Raw genomic sequence first — 13,772 nt, 5'->3', positions numbered from 1 at the left:
AAGGCAGAGCCCCCGCAACCGGGTTTAGCATAACCCCTCCTCCCTGCCATCTCCGCCCTTTCCACATCTGACTTTCCCCTCAGCTTAAACCACATAGGCTCAGCCCAGGAGATAAAAAGGAAACCGGAGAGGCAGTTCTTCCTTTTGCAGATACAGTCAACTCTCCCGCAGAACTACAGAGCCCAAACCTTGTTACTCGGCTTTATGTGGAATACGGGCCCCAGAAAAGGACGTGTGAATGCAGCAGGCTTTTCCACCTCAGGCAACATCATATGACACCAACTGGATGGTAAAAATCAATCGATCAAAATAATCAAAGAACCAGGACAAGAAAAGAGCCAAAGCTGGTGACATTGGACAGATCTACCTTTGAGAAGGTTGGTGGTCTTAGTTCCCACCTGCTGCATTCACTTTGACTAGTACCCACAATTGTTGTGCCAATATAACTCACAGTTAGGGGGTGTGATTTTTACTGGTACAACTCCTTGTGTGGACACAGTTATATGGGTGTAAAGATGCTTAGTGACCAGAGCACTAGACTGGGACCCAGGAGACCTGGTTTTGTCCTGCTGGGTGACCTTGGGCAAGTCATGTCACCTTCCTGTGCCTCAGTTTCTCCATCTGTAAAATGGGGATAATGATACTGACCTCTTTGTAAAGTGCTTTGAGATCTATGGATGAAAACTTCTACGTAAGGGCTAAGTATCCATATCGCTCATTCCCCTTCTCTATTATATGAGTATAACTATACTAGTATTAACACTTTTATACCAGTATAACTTGGTCCAAACTAGAGGGCTTGTACTTCTTTAACTATACCACTTAAAGCAGTACAACTTTTGCTTGAGGGCAAGCCCAGGAAATCTTTAGAGCGTGTTTGACTGGTCTGGCTTCTGCTCTTGCGGTCACTGGTTTGCTCTTGAATGAATATTGATTGTGTAACAGAGGCAAGGGGCCTAAGTCACCACTGTTACTCCACTTTTATGCTGATGTAACTGCTGAAATCACTAGCTGGATTTACACTAATGTAAAGGTGGAGAAATGCAGTGGGGAATCAGACACAGGAAATCCAAGGAATTGTCTGAACAGTAACTGGAACCAAAATAAGAGGGCTCTACTTTGATATAACTTAAATCATTAAAAATCAGCTTAAAATTATATATAAATCAGATGTTATTTTTCAGTATCATAGAATATCAGGGCTGGAAGGGACCTCAGGAGGTCATCTAGTCCAACCTGCTGCTCAAAGCAGGACCACTCCCTGATTTTTGCCCCAATCCCTAAATGGCCCCCTGAAGGATTGAACTCACAACCCTAGGTTTATCAGGCCAATGCTCAAACCACTGAGCTATCCCTCCCCCCTAAATAAGTGTCCCCACACACACTTCCACTGAAGATGTGAATTACAACCCATTTAGTTATTTTAGTTTTAGTTACCTTGTAAACAAGCCCCAAGACCAAAATCTGACGGTATTAGAATAGGTTTTCCTTCAGTGTTAGATAGTGAATTATCTTTCCAGGAACAATAGTTTTTTTAAATTAAATCTAAGAGCATGTACCATGGATATTAACAGGTTTCAGAGCAGCAGCCATGTTAGTCTGTCTTCGCAAAAAGAAAAGGAGGACTTGTGGCACCTTAGAGACTAACCAATTTATTTGAGCATAAGCTTTCGTGAGCTACAGCTCACTTCATCGGTGGAAAATGAATGCATCCGATGAAGTGAGCTGTAGCTTACGAAAGCTTACGCTCAAATAAATTGGTTTGTCTCGAAGGTGCCACAAGTCCTCCTGTTCTTTTCATGGATATTAAGTGACTCACTGATGGCTTTTTCTTAGGAAAGATGCTCTCACAGAAAATCTTGTAGTTGCCAACTCTGCCACAGCTTCCCTGTTTGACACTGGGCAAGTCATTTAGGCCACGTGCACACCTACAACAGCACAGTTGCGGTGTTGCAGCCGTAGTACAGACACTTCGTACATCGACAATCGGGGCTTTTCCATCAATGCAGTTAATCCACTTGTCCCAGGGGCGGTAGCTCGCTCGATCTTCCGTCAACCTAGTTGCACCTGTACCAGGGGTGACTCGACCTGTGTTGTTGAGGGTACACCGTTTTTCATAACCCTGGGGGTATTCAGGTGCCTAATGCCTATTGATTTCAAATACCTGTGAGGATCTGGGCCTTAATTTCTCCATGCCTCAGCGCCGAGCTGTAAAATGGGGATAATACTTTGTCTTGTCTAGATAGATCTATGGGGCAGTGACTGTCTCTTGCTATGAATCTGTACAGCTTCTAGTACAATGGGGCCCCAGCACCTCATTCCTTCCCCAGCCCTCAACTGGGCCTTGCATCCTGAGCCCTCAGCAACCCCCCCATCTTCCCCCTGCACCCCAACTGGCCCTACACCCCCCATCTTCCCCCTGCCCCCCAACTGGTCCTACGCCCAAACCCCCATCTTCCCCCTGCCCCCCAACTGGCCCTACACCCCAACATCTTCCCCCCTGCCCCCCAACTGGCCCTACGCCCCACTCCCCCATCTTCCCCCTGTCCCCCAACTGGCCCTACGCCCCACCCCCATCTTCCCTCTGCCCCCCAACTAGCCCTACGCGCAAACCCCCCCATCTTCCCCCTGACCCCCAACTGGCTCTACACCCCAACATCTTCCCCTTGCCCCCCAACTGGCCCTACGCCCCACCCCCCATCTTCCCCCTGCCCCCCAACTGGCCCTACGCCCAAACCCCCCATCTTCCCCCTGCCCCCCAACTGGCCCTACACCCCAACATCTTCCCCTGCCCCCCAAGTGGCCCTACGCCCCACCCCCCATCTTCCCCCTGCCCCCCAGCTGGTCCTACATCCCACCCCCATCTTCCCTCTGCCCCCCAACTGGCCATACGCCCAAACCCCCTCATCTTCCCCCGACCCCCAACTGGCCCTACACCCCAACATCTTCCCCCTACCCCCCAACTGGCCCTAAGCCCCAACCCCCAACTTCTCCCTGCCCCCCAACTAGTCCTACGCCCCAACCCCCCCATCTTCCCCCTGCCCCCCAACTAGCCCTACGCCCCAACCCCCCCATCTTCCCCCTGCCCCCCAACTAGCCCTACGCCCCAACCCCCCCATCTTCCCCCTGCCCCCCAACTGGCCCTACGCCCCAACCCCCCGTCATGCCCCTGGCCCCAGCCGGGCCCCCCTGGGCGGCGCTGTCTCTTTAACACGCTCCCCACCCCCGCCAGGCCGGGCGGACTGTACCAAGCGGGGCCGCGGGGGGAGGGTGTCAGCGCCGCTCCGGGAGGAGGCCGCGGGGGGCGGCTCGGGGGTCGCGCCGAGGTCGCGGCTGCTCCGGGGTCCGGGCGGCGGCGGAGCAGGAGGCCCCGGTGGCGGGACCAGGCCCTCACCCCCACGTCCCGAGGTGGTAGGTGCCGCCGTACGTGCCGGCCGGGCTGTGCTGGGCCCGGCTGCAGCCGCCGAAGAGGAGCCGCCAGGTGGGTGCGGGGTTGGAGACGGGACTCCTGGGTTCTTTCCCCAGCGCGGGGGGTCTGGTGGGGTACATGGGGGCCTGGAGCCGGGACTCCTGGGTTCTTTCCCCGGCGCGGGGGGTCTGGTGGGGTACATGGGGGCCTGGAGCCGGGACTTCTGGGTTCTTTCCCCAGCGCGGGGGGTCTGGTGGGGTACATGGGGGCCTGGAGCCGGGACTCCTGGGTTCTTTCCCCAGCGCGGGGGGTCTGGTGGGGTACATGGGGGCCTGGAGCCGGGACTCCTGGGTTCTTTCCCCAGCGCGGGGGGTCTGGTGGGGTACATGGGGGCCTGGAGCCGGGACTCCTGGGTTCTTTCCCCAGCGCGGGGGGTCTGGTGGGGTACATGGGGGCCTGGAGCCGGGACTCCTGGGTTCTTTCCCCAGCGCGGGGGGTCTGGTGGGGTACATGGGGGCCTGGAGCCGGGACTCCTGGGTTCTTTCCCCGGCGCGGGGGTTCTGGTGGGGTACATGGGGGCCTGGAGCCGGGACTCCTGGGTTCTTTCCCCAGCGCGGGGGGTCTGGTGGGGTACATGGGGGCCTGGAGCCGGGACTCCTGGGTTCTTTCCCCAGCGCGGGGGGGTCTGGTGGGGTACATGGGGGCTGGAGCCGGGACTCCTGGGTTCTTTCCCCAGCGCGGGGGGTGGGGGGTCTATTGGGTGAGAGCAGCGGGGGCTGGGAGCCAGGACTCCTGGGTTCTTTCCCCAGTGCTGGGAGGGGGGTTTAGTGGGGCACATAGGGGGCTGGGAGCCAGGACTCTGAGGTTCTCCCCTTGCTTGGGGAGGGGAGTGTGTGTGTGGGGTCTAGTGGGTTAGAGCGGTGTGGGGAGGGAAGGGGATTGGGAGCCAGGACTCCTGGGTTCTTTCCCCACCACTGGGTGGGGAGCGGGGTCTAGTGGATTCAGGCAGGGGAGCCAGAGCTCCTAGGTTCTGTTTCGGGCTCTGGTGGGTTTGAGCCAGGGAACCAGGACTCCGGATTCTGTCCGTGGCTCTGTCTGAATGCTGGCAGAAGTCTCTCAGAGCTGTGTGGCTCCTGGTGCTGGGTAGCCTGTCTGCCGTGTGCCCCATAGAAGAGCTGGGTGAAACTTTTTAGATGAACAGTTCATTTGTTGGAAAGTGCCGGTTTTAATTGACCTGAAACTTCTGGCAAATTCGACAGGGGTCTGTCAAAAATGCAGTTTGGTCAGAAGGAGAAAGACAGGCTAGCGTCACAAATAATTGGGGAGGAGGTGATGGGGGGTCGTGCCCCTGGCCACCTTTTATTATGGGACCCTGGCTCAGATCCCCGTTCTGCAGCAGGGATTTGAGTCCAAGTTTCTTCTCTCCCAGGTGAATGCCCTAACCACAAAGCTATAGGCTCTGCCTTTCTTGGTCTCACCTGTTGAAGCTGGTTCACTCTGTATACATAACTAAATATTCATCGGCGCAGGGCCTGGAACCCAGGTCTCCCTGGTGAGGGCCCTAATCACCAGGCTGTAGAGTCCTCCTCGCACTCTATTTCTGGCCCAGTGACTGTTCAAGAATTTTAAACCAAAATGGAACAGCTTCAACAGGAGAGCTGGAGGAGACCTGCCCCAGAATGCCCTAGAGCCTGGTGGCAGGCTCTGCACTCCAGCGATGTCTGTTCCCGTCCAGCTTCTGTGCTGGGGTAGAACTCTGACTTGGCTATTAAAACTCCAAACTCCTGTGTTATCTCCGCAGGTGTTTTTCTCGCCATGTAGGCAGCTTGGCCTGGGAAATCTTTTTCCGTCTTTCAAATATTTGTAGACAAAGGGACATCGCTAGGAGTGGTGGGGTGAAGTTTAAAAAAGCAAAATAAAAATGTAGGTTTCATAGACTGAAGAAAAATCTCCCCAAAGAAGGTGGTAGAGAGTTAAAACTGGTGGGACGAGCTGCAGGGAACATAATGACCAAGATTAACCAGGGGAGTTTATCAGGCTTCCTCATTCATAGGAGTAAGTGACCCATCCTGCGGCACTTAGACTGGGTTTTGGCCAAACATTTTATGTAACCTTGGTTGAAAGAGGCTATTGAAGCTAAAATAAGCCATTGGAAGAGTGGACCAGATATAGAGAGGAGGACTCCTTGGACAGTTTGTTCATTTCATCTGAAGAGGATGAATTATTGTATCATTGACATTCTTTTGCACGTTCATCTTTCTGATTTTTTTAAAATCCGAGTTTGTTCAGCAGTTAACTCGCAGGCCAGAAGCCAAAAAGAACCGAAGCTCCTTCAATCCAGTCACTTAAAATTTTTCCCAGTTCTGAATATGAAATGACAATATTTTTACTTGTATGGAGCCTTCAACTTCAAAATATGTCAAACTTGATGCGCGCTTCGTAGTGGTCGCTTCATCCACTGCTGAAATGTAGCCACCCCGGAGTGAAATAGAGTAACTGGTTTCAATAATGCACACTGTCGCTGCAACAGGTCAGACTTGGAATTAGGGCATACCTTTGCCCTGTTGAAATGCCCTGTTTGCACCATGCTGGGGCATTCATTCAGAGGGAAGAGCACCACCTACTGGATTGCAACACCACTCTTTCATTCATTTAATTGGCAGTCTTTCATCCGTGTACTACAGTAGTAATAGGTTTAACTGCAGATCTTCTGCCGTGATAGCTGAGGGTGGAATGGTGCAGAATTCCACAGCTCTTCTTCTTCTTTTTTTTTATTTTTGGACAGGTCTGTTCTGTGCCTTGTAAGGCTGTATTTATCTATCTGTGAGGGCAATAGCAAGACTGCATGATAGGTTTTTTGTTTTCCTTCAGGCCCCTCAAATGTGTATTTTGAACATTCAAGTCCTCCCGAATGTGTTTAAAAACAACAACAAACAGAGCCTCTCTTTGTATTTGTGTGGTTCCATTAACAACTTGAAATGTGCTTTGAGAAGCTATTAACTAAGCCAGCTATTAGGGGAGGATCTGGCCAAAACTAGTTGTTTACATATATTCTCATTGGTAGGAGCGAAACACCATGGTTCTATAACAAAAGCAAATAAACTCTTCCAATCTCATTTGTTTATACTAAGCTTACCTGTTTTAAAGTACAAAATTTGAACAATAGGTGGAAAAAATTTGAGACTATTGGGCTTTGTAAGTTGGCATCTCTTTAAGCAATTGACCTGTACTTATAGTAATTTCATTTACAGAGCAGTCTGTTACTGAATATTCATTCTCACTTTTCCTCATTTGTTGTTCCTCATTTGTTGTCCTCATTTGTTGTTTGTTGTTGTTGTTCATTTGATCTGTTTCCCCTGTTTGTGGGGATCTTTTATACCGCAACAGGAATGAGAAAAAAAGTTAGAAGCAGGAGAACTTGCTTGTGAAAACCACCAAAACGATTGGGGCCCTCAGAGGCAGCTGTAAGACCTAAATGGCTTTTAACCTTCTTCTTCTTCTTTATTAAACTGATTGGAGTTCAGATTAACAGTGCCCTCTGAACTTCAGATGTGAATGAAGCAAATTTGCTTCATAAGTTACAGATAAAGAGTAACTATAGAATTCCATAGGGTAATTTTTTAGTCAATCTTTTGCGTTGGTGTGATCTTCAGAGAATTGGAGTAATCTGTTACCTTGTTCAGTACCATACCCATCCTGGTCTCTCCCTTTTTCTCTTATATAAAAAACTACCAAGCGTTTATAGTTCTCTGATATAAAAAACTACATCCACCCTGATCGAATTGGCCCTGTCAACACTGGTTTTCCACTTGTGAGGTAACTCCTTCTCTTCATGTGTCAGTATATTTATGTCTGTAACTTTCACTCCATGCATCTGAAGAAGTGAGGTTTTTACCCATGAAAGCTTATGCTCAAATAAATCTGTTAGTCTTTAAGGTGCCACTGGACTCCTTGTTGTTTTTGTGGATACAGACTAACATGGCTACCCCCTGATACTTGATACCAAGAGGATGTTATCTACCCTGGATGAACTTTGTTCTGCTTTCTTAACTAAAAAACCATGGTTAATATCTTACGTAAGTTGCTTTCCCAGTATAATTTGATCCTAGTGCCAGGATTACGCTTCACAAGGTATTGTAAAAGGTGTGTCACGTGTTCTACTGTATTGGTGCACCTATTCAAAAGATCAATATTTAGAGAGTCCTTAATAAGCTTAATTACCTACTCTATTATATGCAACATGGACAGTCTGAAATTTAATAATCTGTGATTACCTCTTTCTCGGTTAAACACAAAAATCCATTTGTGTGCTGCTTCTGGGCCATAGAACCTGCAGAAAGAAAACATTGAGCAAGAAGTCTTTGTAGTACTGAAGGCTACTCCTAAGAACCGTGACAGTCCAAAGTGACACACAGGGAAAGTTGGTTTGACTTTTAGCTGCATATTATTTTAATGTTCTTGCTTAGTTAGCAACTAAGGGTGTTTTCCTAATTGTTTTTTTTTTTTAATGATACTTACATAGTTTCTTTGGAATATTCCACAGAGTACTAATAGCCTAATTTTCCTTTTACATTTGTACAGTGCCTGTACAGTTCTGAACATTTCGAAGCACTTTGCTAGCAGGCCAACTTCATCACCTCTTGTGAGGCAGGTAAATATGTTTGTTTTACAAATCAGAAGAGGAAATGGATTGGAATTGTGTGGGGAAGTGAGTCATATTTTCAACTCTGAAAATCTGGCCTTAATTGGGGGTGTTGAAATTTTAAAAAAATCTGGCTCTAAGTGCCATACTTAACTTGCTGTAAGTTGGTAGCAGAGCTGGAAATAGAAACCACTAGTCCTGTTTCTCACTTTTCTGCACTGACAGCCACACTATCTCTCATTGTAATATCCAGATACCATGCAAGTCACTTCTAAAATGTAACTATTGATCACCTCTCATGCAACATGACTAGGATTTATTCCAGTGTCTAGTTAGACACTACTTTGGGGTATCAGCCTGGTAAAGTACAGGGTAGAATCATTGCACAAGTCATGATTATGTAATATTGGAGTGGCATATACGTAACTGTGTCAGGCAAACAATAGCCACTCACACTGAGACAAAGGAAAAACACTCCAATAATTCTCAAGTATACAAAGAGAAAACAAATACACGTGACATATTTCATGCTCACTAAACCCCAAATGTGAAGACTGTATCAGAGAGCACTGAATTAGAACTGTCCCCCCCCCCCCCCCATGTTTCCTGGTAAAATAAAACTTTCTAACTCAGACTCCTTAACCTTCAACAACTATCATGTGCATAGGGTGGCTGTATTTAAAAAAACAGGACTGGGAGTCTGGGGATCTGGGTTCTGTTTTGTGCTCTACCACTGTAGTGCATGATATGGGCAAGACACAGCATCTTTGTTCTCTCTCATGTAAAATAATACTTCCCACCCTTGTGGGGGTGTTGAGACAAACATCTAATGGATGTGAAGTGCTTCGAAGAAATGGTGTGATAATATACTAGTGATGAAATCTTGGGTTTTAAAAAAATCATACTGATATTTGCTACACTTTGGGTTAATAATACGTATTTGCAATTCTTTCACTTTTGCAGAATCTAAGCTTTCATTTAACATCACCCCCGCCCCCCATCACCCAGACTCTCTTTGCTTTTTTTTTAAAGCACATATGGTTGCGAAGGAAACTGTCAAAATAAGAACCAAGGAACCCCTGCAGGGCTGTCTGCCTGATTGTGCAGCCAGACAGTTCTAGAGCCCTGGGTTCTGCTCAGTGCTTTGCCATGGGGCAGCAGAGTGAAAACTCAGTCTTGTCCCTTGTCAGGGCTGCTGCTGGAATCATTGGGAAACGGTGAAACTGACAAAAATTAAGTCAGTTTCCTTCTGCTGGTTGGGAAAGCTGAGAGCAGCAGAGGCAGACGCTGGAGTTGCTCACTGGGGAGCAGGATTTCCAGGCTGGGAACCTACCCTTGTAACAGCCAGGAAACAATGTGCTGAGAGAGGCGCCTCCTTACCAGAAGCCACAGTGTGAGGGATCATAGAATATCAGGGTTGGAAGGGACCTCAGGAGGTCATCTAGTCCAACCCCCTGCTCAAAGCAGGACCGATCGCCATCTAAATCATCCCAGCCAGGGCTTTGTCAAGCCTGACCTTAAAAACCTCTAAGGAAGGAGATTCCACCACCTTCCTAGGTAACGCATTCCAGTGCTTCACCACCATCTTAGTGAAAAAGTTTTTCCTAATATCCAACCTAAACCTCCCCACTGATGATGAGGGCTTCACATTTATCAGACACTTAATGAATCCCCTGGCCAGTTCCGGTGGCTTTACAATCACCTGTTAATCAATGTATCTCCCCCCCCCCCCCCCGCTGTGTGAAAGGCCTGTTTCCCATTTGTGTGGATCAACTATGAATACAAGGGGACTCAGTGGAGACGACTGTGCACAAAGTGCTCTCAAATGCACACAGTAAAGAAATTGATGGAGGGAGAAGATACAGTGATTGTAGGTGTTGCTTGTAACGTTTTCAGACAGGCGTATGATATGTAAATTGGCGGCATCCTTTTAATCATATCCAAGTCTCCAAACACAGCTACCTGCAGTTAAATTCTTGAATCCTCCACAATATTCAGATTTACATGGGGGCTCTTAAAATTCTGCTGCTTAAGCCTGTGCAGAGGTGTTGGCTGTGTAAACAGTGCCCCACAATACAGTGTGCAGGGTTGAAGTTAACAATCTCCTGCCCTGTCTTGATACATGGATTTTTTTACAGTGTTGGTTTTGCCCTTTACCACGCTGCTGTTTACAATCTGAACTTGTTTTCCACTGGGAAATCAAACTGGTCAACGGTTTTGGTTGGAAGAGGGTATTCTCTTACCTTGTGCCCTCATTGTTTCAGTTTATCTAGGGATCAGAAACAAAAACGTCCATGCTGACCCACGTTAATTGGTGTGTAAGTAACTGTGGAGTTCTTGGTAGGGCAGTTTGACACTGAGGCAAATACCTCACAATGGTTGGTGCTTAAAATCAAAAATAGTCAGGCTTTTCAAGGCTGGAAGCTTTCAGGGCTGTTGAAAACAGCTGTTCTCTAAGCTCACAGTAACTAATAACACCAAATTAAATACAAGAGGCTTCAAACTACAAAAATAAGTTAACCTGAATTGGCATGCAGCCCAAAGACACAATCTTTGTCAGCCCAAGGACAGAATTCTCTTCCTGTCCCTGTGAAACCATCCTCCTCTTTCTGATGCTCTGTCTTCTAGCTTTTACAATCATTCCGCTCTTCTCAAGTGAGAGCTGCTGCCAGTTTTTTTTTGTTTTTGGTTGGTAATGAAAGCCCAAATGTACCATGCTTGAAGCTGAGATCATGTTTAAAAAATCTGCTAGGAAGAAATACACACTGGCACAGATTCTATGCTAAGTACAGTCTTCATCCTGTGAGAGTTACAGCATCAAGATTTGATGAGAAGGGAATGCCTTGTTGAGTGGCTTTTTTGTTTACGTTTTGTACTTAAAAAAAACCCCTTCACAGTTATGCGTTATGCAACATGTTTTTTACTCCTACTTCACTTGCTCCTAGAGCCAAGCCGTCAGCTCAGATTGGGAATTCTGAGCTGTTGAAAATTGTCGAGAAACCAGTGTCTTGCAAGGGAGGACAACCACCATTACCGTTGCCTGGTGAGGCTGGACCTCATTGCTCCATGCCCTAGTTTCCTGATCAGAAAAATAGGACCTCATCCTGGTTGTGAGGCTGAATCAGTGCTGCTTCCACAACACCTTCCGACCAAGGATAGAAGTGCCAAGCAGTGGTATTATAAACATTTATGCAAAGCAAGAAGAGATTTATTTGAGCTTTTCCTCAAAACTCTTACATGAGGAACAGAAGATTTAAAAAAAATCTAGCTCACATAAAAACTGTGGAGTAGGTCAGTAGCGTTGCTGGGGGGAGCGAGGGAGCGGCCGCTCCCCCACCGAGCGCAGGTGGTGCCTTGTCAGTGTCTTGGCGCCTTTTAAATTTTCTCCTGCTGAGGGAACAGGAGGAGCGATCCAAAAAGCAAGGTGTCACCCGCTGCGGCCCTTTTACTCACCCGGCGGCACTCCGGGTCCTCGGCGGCGGGACCTTCACTCGCTCCAGGTCTTCGGTGGCACCTCGGCGGCGGGACCGTCGGTGCCACCGAAGACACCAGGAGCGAGCGATGGCCGGCCGCCGGAGCGCCGTGGGGTGAGTAAAAGTGCTGCAGCGGATGGCACCTTTTTTGTGGATCGCTCCCCCTGTTCCCTCCACCTGGCTACGCGGCTGGAGTAGGTGCCTGATGCTGGTTGGTGCTGAGCAATCCTAACTGACCTGGATTTCATCAAGAATTGATGGAACTGAACATCAGTCAGGGCTGGGTCTGAGTGCAGTGAAACGTTTGCAGTTAGGGTAGGAATTGGACTAGGACTGTGCTTTGTGTCTCTGACAGGATGGATCACAGAACCCCCCCGGGGGCTGCCAACTGATGTGCCAAGACTACTTCTGCCCCTGCTTTCGCTGCCAGCTTGGGACTCCAGCACCCTCTCTTGCTGAGCCAGACACGCCAGTCTGCTCCAACTCAGACCCAGGGTCTGAACCATGTGCCCCAAAGCTGCAGACTTAACTGAAAGCAACTTAAGAAGTGCTCCTGTCTTTAACACTTAGATCCCAACTGCCAATGGGGTCCAAACCCCAAATAAATCCGTTTTACCCTGTATAAAGCTTATACAGGGTAAACTCATAAATTGTTCGCCCTCTATAACACTGATAGAGAGAGCTGCACAGCTGTTCTCCCCCCTCCTTCCCCCCCCCCCCGGTATTAATACATACTCTGGGTTAAATTAACAAATGATTTTATTAAATACAGAAAGTAGGATTTAAGTGGTTCCAAGTAGTAACAGACAGAACAAAGTGAATTACCGAGCAAAATAAAATAAAACATGCAAGTTTATGCCTAGTACGGTAATAAAACTGAATACAGATAAAATCTCACCCTCAGAGATGTTTCAATAAGTTTCTTTCACAGACTGGACACCTTCCTAGTCTGGGCACAATCCTTTTCCCCTGGTATAGCCCTTGTTCCAGCTCAGGTGGTAGCTAGGGGATTTCGCATGATGGCCACCCCCTTTGTTCTGTTCCACCCACTTATATATATCTTTTGCATAAGGTGGGAATTCTTTGTCCCTCTGGGTTCTCACCCTCCTTCTCAATGGAAAAGCTTAAAGATGGATTCCAGTTCAGGTGACATGATCACATGTCACTGTAAGACTTCGTTACTCACTTGTAAGGAATACTTACAGGTAAAACAGAGCCATCTACAGTCAATTGTCCTGGTTAATGGGAGCCATTAAGATTCCAAACCACCATTAATAGTGCACGCTTTGCGTAACTACAATAGGACCTCAGAGTTATATTCATATTTCTAGTTTCAGATACAAGAGTGATACATTTATACAAATAGGATGACCACACTCAGTAGATTATAAGCTTTGTAGTGATACCTTACAAGAGACCTTTTGCATGAAGCATGTATTAGTTACATTATATTTACACTCATTAGCATACTTTCATAAAATCATATAGAGTGCAACGTCACAGTGTCTGTATATTCAATTACCCTCTTCATTGAGATCTGCGAGAGAAGAGATTATTCCTTGTGTCGAGGCTTGGGAATCATAGAATCATAGAATATCGGGGTTGGAAGGGACCTCAGGAGGTCATCTAGTCCAACCCCCTGCTCAAAGCAGGACCAATCCCCAATTAAATCATCCCAGCCAGGGCTTTGTCAAGCCTGACCTTAAAAACTTCTAAGGAAGGAGATGCTACCACCTCCCTAGGTAACGCATTCCAGCGTTTCACCACCCTCCTAGTGAAAAACTTTTTCCTAATATCCAACCTAAACCTCCCCCACTGCAACTTGAGACGATTACTCCTTGTCCTGTTCTCTTCTACCACTGAGAATAGTCTAGAACCATCCTCTCTGGAACCACCTCTCAGGTAGTTGAAAGCAGCTATCAAATCCCCCCTCATTCTTCTCTTCTGCAGACTAAACAATCCCAGTTCCCTCAGCCTCTCCTCATAACTTATGTATTCCAGACCCCTAATCATTTTTGTTGCCCTTTGCTGGACTCTCTCCAATTTATCCACATCCTTCTTGTAGCGTGGGGCCCAAAACTGGACACAGTACTCCAAATGAGGCCTCACCAATGCCGAATAGAGGGGGACGATCACGTCCCTCGATCTGCTCGCTATGCCCCTACTTGTACGTCCCAAAATGCCATTGGACTTCTTGGCAACAAGGGCACACTGCTGACTCATATCCAGCTTCTCGTCCACTGTCACC

General features: G+C 47.8%; 1 protein-coding gene across 3 annotated transcripts in view; it reads left to right on the top strand.

Moving 5' to 3' along the window:
• Positions 1–242: 242 nt before the first annotated feature.
• POR (cytochrome p450 oxidoreductase) overlaps positions 243–13,772 on the top strand; it is a 60,733-nt gene continuing 47,203 nt past the window's right edge. Inside the window, exons 1-2 of one of the 3 annotated variants that reach the window (XM_077836811.1) lie at positions 243–377; positions 7,991–8,060. The gene's annotated coding sequence lies outside the window, so the exon portion shown is untranslated. Of the gene's footprint in view, positions 378–3,331; positions 3,482–7,990; positions 8,061–13,772 lie in introns of those variants that run through there. The other 2 variants (XM_077836810.1, XM_077836813.1) reach the window with 2 other exon arrangements.

This window comes from Eretmochelys imbricata, chromosome 17 (assembly GCF_965152235.1).
Source record: "Eretmochelys imbricata isolate rEreImb1 chromosome 17, rEreImb1.hap1, whole genome shotgun sequence".
NCBI lineage: Eukaryota > Metazoa > Chordata > Testudines > Cheloniidae > Eretmochelys > Eretmochelys imbricata.
This window is presented reverse-complemented; position numbering and strand designations above follow the sequence as displayed.